A 6174-nucleotide genomic window follows, 5' to 3' on the forward strand; every position below is an offset into this window, starting at 1 on the left:
GAAGGAGAGCAAAACAGAACCTGAAAGCAAAAAAAGCAAAGTCTGAAACCTAACCCTGGAAATGCCATTCATTACTTTTGCCATATTCTACTTGCTAAAAGCAAGTCACCAGGTCCTGTTCACTCTCAAGGGGAGGGGATTTCATAGAGACATACCAGGAGGCAGCCATCACTTGGGGCCATCTAAGAAGCCGTCATACAATGGACTTGATTCCATTACTTAATTTGTACAAACATCATTATTAAGCAGACCCTTGATATGCACATACTTGTGCAAGTACATGCATATTTCTTTAGGTCGAATATCTAGAAATAGAATTCCTATTCAGAAAGTATATACATTTAAAGTGTTGACAGGTATTATTAAGGTGTTCTCTAAAAGGCAGTGCTAATTCAGTTTCCCTCTAGTTCTGAATAAAAGTGACTCTTCTAACTATTTAACTAATTAAATAGTTAACTCAAATGCCATTTAAAAAAACATATATATTAGTGTATAAGTTAGTGTACAAGTTAGTGTATGAGTGGGGACCCTCGAGAACTTTGTCATGAATACTGGGGCTCTACAACTAAGAATATTACCCATCTTTTCCTTAATACTTTGTTTTCTGTTAGGTAAATCAGCATTTTGTTGTTTTCTTAATTTACATATTCCTGATTACTGATGAGATTGAATCTTTTTTATATGGCCACCAACCATTTGTTGTTCTACTTTCCAAACATTTCACTATGTCAATATGATCATTTATTTTTTTAAATTTTATTGAAATATGATATACATACAGAGCAGTGCATCAATGAATGTTTATAAACTGAATATACTTTATGTTATCACGACCCAGATTTTTGAAAAAGTATTATTGGCACCCCAAAAGCCCCTTTACTTTACTCACTTTACACACTACCTTTCCCAAGAGTAAATACCCTCCTGATTTTTAACAGCATGGATTAGTTTTGCCTAGTTTTTCATGTTATATACATGGTATTATACATCACGTATTCTGTTGTATGTAACACGTTGTCCCACTTAACATTATGTTCACATCATACTACAATCACATATAGATTATTTATTATACATTTATATGTGTATATATAAATATACATATGTCTTAGTGTTTCAAAATTTTGTAATAGTTAAGTACCTACACATGCAAAAAAAGATTTGGTGAGGAGAAGATTCATTGAGAAGGAAATGCCATGGGATGCCTGGATGGCTCAGTTGTTAAGCAACCATCTCTTGGTTTCAGCTCAGGTCATGATCTCACGGTGGTGGGATCAAGACCCGCGTCAGGCTCCAAGCTCAGTGGGGAGTCTGCTCTTCTCCTTCTCCTTCTCCCTGTGTCCCTCCCCCTGCTCATGTGCTCTCTCTCACTCTCTCTCTCTCAAACAAATAAATAAATACATAAATAAGCTTAAAAAAAAAAAGGGAAGGAAATACTTAAGTAAGACCCAGTGCATTTGAAGGAGCCAGCCAAGAGCATTCCAGGCAGAGGACTTGGAGAGGATTTCTTCTCATCTTGGTCTATTGCCTGAGGCCAATAGAATTTGGAAATGTACAGAGAGGGCCTGAGGAGTCCTTAGAGACTGTGGGACTCTACTTTGATCCGAATTAACCCATCTCACTTCCTCATGCCTGTCTCCAAAATATTGAAAGGATACAAGGCATGAGGGAGGATGATGGAGATAAAAACTCAAGTAACAAGCAGAAAGGGCCACAAAATCAAGAAATTTCATGAGAAGGAGGCAGGAATCTGATTAAAGGGATTTGGTGCCCCTTTTAAATGGAAGGTAGAAGCTACCTCATAATGGAAAACTCTTGAGATGTTTCTTATTCGAATTAAGAAATAGTCTGAGTGCCAAGATTAATGATGATTCTGTAAAATATATATTTAATATAGTACAGAAACAGAACAAGAGGTACTTCCTGGAGGAACTCCTAGCCTTCCTTTGGAAAGCTACCAATTTCATGTTATTCAGTTCCCATGAATCAGAGGATTTTTTTTTTTTAATATTTACTTATTTATTTTAGAGAGAGAGGGAGAGAAAGCATGAGTGGGATGGGCAGAGGGAGAGGGAGAGAGAATCTCAGACTCAGTCTGCACTGAGCATAGAGCCCCTGACCCAGGGCTTGATCTCATGACCCTGAGATCACGAGTCCATGAATCAAGAGGACTTTTAAACAAAGTGAATATCTATCCTCCTTTTTATTCCTTTTTAAGTATATTCAAATTTGGCCAGTGATTGAAAAATACAGCCAAGATCATTCAAAATTCTTTTTTTATAATCATCAGAAGTGAATTACATGTAAACCTCACTTATGAAAAGGTGTTAATCTTGTCGTGTTAGCCAAAAGGAAATTCTGCTTTTTCTTTAGGTTAACAATTACTTTTATGCGACAACGGCCTGACATACTATAGCATTAATTTTGCAGTAAATTACACTGCAGGTAAATAGAATTACAGTGTTCGACCAAAGTGTCTAACCTGGCCAGACCCTAGTTTGATGAATAGTTTTTCATTTTGTCACTTGCAGGGCCTTTCAGATGAAAAAAAAAAAAAATGTTGAGAGAGATGGAGAGAGGAACATTTTGTTATGTAACATTACCACTTAATTATGGCATCCTCTCCAAATGTTTGTTAAGCAAGCCTTGCCAAGAGACTTGCTCCAAGCAGAGCATGCCCCAGAAACAGAGCCTCAAGGCACTGACTCCAAGTATCAGATACTCCCCTCAATGGGTAAGAAATTTTCAAGATTCCCCAATGGGTCAGAGGATCTATCGTTGCCCATATGATCAAAACCACCTTTAAAGAAAGTCCTTTCTCTATAACTCAGGATAATAAGTGATGTTGAATTATCTATTTACTCATCAAGTGGTTATTGAGATCCTATGTGCCTTACCTGATGACGTAGGCTGGAGACCCAAAGCTGTCATGGCAGGGCTCACAGGGGAGTGGTGGCCCCAGACAAGTGAAAATGATTATACAATGTGATGAGAGCCTTAAGAAAAAGAAACATAACAGAGTAGGAGACTAGTTAGCTATTGGCAATGAACTCAGCCTGGAGGGAAGCACAGGCAAGGGGATGAGGAGTCATATTAGGGAAAATGCAATAAAAAGGTCATGGGATTAATACTTCTCTAAATTTCAACTATTTATTCTTCTTTCTCCTTTCCTAATTATTTCCTGCTCCTGTGTTAACAATATTTAACTGCTCAATGTAACCATTACAAGTTTTTTATTACCATTTTAGGAAACTAAAAATAGTTGCAAAGATACCCGGCTAAGCACCCACTGCTGAAACCCTTGGACTTTCTATTCAAATATGTTTAATATATTCTTGATAAGTGGGTTTTGCTTTCTAACAGGTACAGGAAATGCTAGCTTGCTTTATGATTATACTTCACGCATGGCTCTCTAATAATTTCATCCTAACACAGCAACATTTATGGTCATAAATGTGAACTTCTCTGAATGATCTTTTGGTCAGTCTACGCTTTATCCTGATTTTAAGTTTTTATAAAATAGGGGGAGATATTCCATCAGAGTCAGCGAGCTATCTTCATTGAATCTCAGCTCTGCCTCTTACTGGGGCTGTGAATGCCAGGCAGTTATTTCTCTGGGTTTTAGGTTCTGTATCTAGTACAGAATAAGTGACAATAAGTAACAGCAACAATAAATAATGATAGCTAAGATAAAATGATTCTGCAATCATGAGTAATGTAACAACCTCAGCTGAAGAGTTACCCCAAAAGTTTTTATCCAAAATTTAACTTAGACATATTTTTAAAAACCTTAAATTTTAAAAAAAGTAGTTCTGAATCTACTAATTTCATTGTAGAAACTGGATTCTTCGGCCAAAAAGAAAAAGAAAAAGAAAAAAATCAAGAATGCAACATTTACCACCATAAAACTCAACTTCTAAATCAATCAATCTTGTTTCATATTTTGGTTCTTCCATGGATGAGAATCTTAAGGTATTAAGTTCAGGCTGATGGTTTAGAGTGGTTTATAATTGACTTTAAATTTGTGAGAATTGAAGGTGGGCTGGGACTTTCAGCCAATGCATTAGCTTAACATCATTATGCAAATGACTGTGCTCAGAGTGGGAGAAAGGGCAGTTTCAGAGGGGCTGACATCCAGATGTTTGTTAAGACAGCTTTGGCATTGGTAGAAAGGCAAGCAGTGGTGTTACAGCGCTCGAGACTCTATACCAAGCAAATCAGCCTTAAAACTCATTGACCCATATTAACCACTCTTAAATTCCAAAGATCGACGTGATTCCTTGGCACTCATCTGTACCAATTCCACATTTTCTCCATCTCCCTCAAGGTATTCAGTTAGGAATCAAATCAAAGATTCCACTGCTTTTGTCAATGTAAATATTATCTCATGGCTGTTACCTACCTACCTCTCATCTGTGCTATCACTCTGCCTTTGCATACTCATTTAGCTGCAACACCTCATTAAGCGAGCCCCTGTGCCCTCTGCCACTGGCTGCTGCTTTCCCATTCCTGTTTATTCTGAACGATATTAGTAACTGAGCTTTGGTCACTGGGGCACGTGTGTGTTTTGGAGGATTGGGAGTGGGTCTTTGAATCAGTTGCCACAAAGAACTAAGTTCTTATAGAGCTGATGTATTTATAGAACAGAGGACTTGTGAGGAAGATAAGCCAAACAATGGTGCTTTAAAACAGCACTCTCCAATAAAATTTTTTGTGATGATGAAAATATTCTCTATCTGCTCTACACAAAACAGTATGCACTAGCCAAATGTTGCTATTGCATACTTGAAATGAGAGTAGTGTGACCAAGGGACAGAACTTAAAATTTTATTTAACTTTAATTAATTTAAATTTGCTGGCCACATGTGGCCAGCGGCTACCATATTGGACAGCCCAGCTTTAAATAATCCAGCAAGTAATACAAAAATGTCAGCTCGTGATATCATCTGGAAGACACCGTTAGTGGGATGGATCACCATTAAATTTAGGTGCCACCGGGGGACTAAATCAAATGTGGGCTGCAGGAATTCAGCAGATGAATGGAATATAGTGAGTCACAGTGTAGTTGTGCACTGAGCAACCTTATACTAACACAGAAAGTGTGTGATAACAGAGTAGGTAATTTTATGTGGGTTTTCCCAGGACTACTTGGAAACATTGGAAATGTTTTCTGAAGCCAAGCTAGATGGAATTTTCTTCAAAGTTTTGGACCTCCTTACATATTTTAAGAAATTGTTACAGAGCCATCAAAGATTCTCTTTACTGTAGGAATTCAGCCTCTTCCTTCAGATTGGGCAATTTCAAGGATCCTATATAGATTGAGCATCAGTGAGGTCAAACCTCAGTGAATAGCAAATCCTAACTCACCCACATGATGCATCATCACATGCACATTTCAAACACAGCACTAACTCCCTTCCCATGACATCATCCATTCCCATACATCAGTTTATGTCTTGGCAAAGTGGTTTAAAGCTAAACATGAAGCTCCCTTCTTTGACCTCAGGCAAAGAATTCAATTCTCCAATTCTGAAGAGTTTCTACCATTTTGTCACTCAACCTTCAAATCTCTGTTGTCTTTGACAGCTTCCACACTGTCTTGCCGCACCCACTCCCCATCTCTATTGATCCAAAGCTGTTCTACCTGTGGCCTAACTCTTTATCTAATTTAGAACTCAAGAAGATCTGGGGCTGAGTCCCATTCATTCCATTTACATTGTGCATGACTTTGAGCTACATAAAGTAGCTACTTAAAGCTTGGAGTCCACATTTTCCCAACACTGAAGAGAGGCTAATTTTGTTTCTGTCATGATATGCTATAGGTAAAAGCATATATACTAGCAGAAAGCTTAATAATTAAGCAGAAATAAATATTAGTCCTTCTTCTCCCCTTTTTTTTTTTTTTATCTTTATGTTCTACTACATTCTTTCATTCTGTGCTCTGGTTTACAGACTACATGAAGACAGATTCCCAAATGTATGTCCCCATGCCTGTCCTCTTCTCTCTCCTGGATCTGTATATCCAACTGCTGGCCTGGCATTTCATTTGGATCTTGGAAAAGTATCTCAAACTCTTACCCCAAACCCATCTTGCCCTCAAACTTCGACATCTCAGTAAGTATTCATCTAGTTTTCAGGTCGAAAATGTAAAACATCATTTGGAAGTCTTCCTCT

The sequence above is a fragment of the Leptonychotes weddellii genome, chromosome 9 (genome assembly GCF_054177405.1).
Source record: "Leptonychotes weddellii isolate Sample4059 chromosome 9, ASM5417740v2, whole genome shotgun sequence".
Lineage (NCBI taxonomy): Eukaryota > Metazoa > Chordata > Mammalia > Carnivora > Phocidae > Leptonychotes > Leptonychotes weddellii.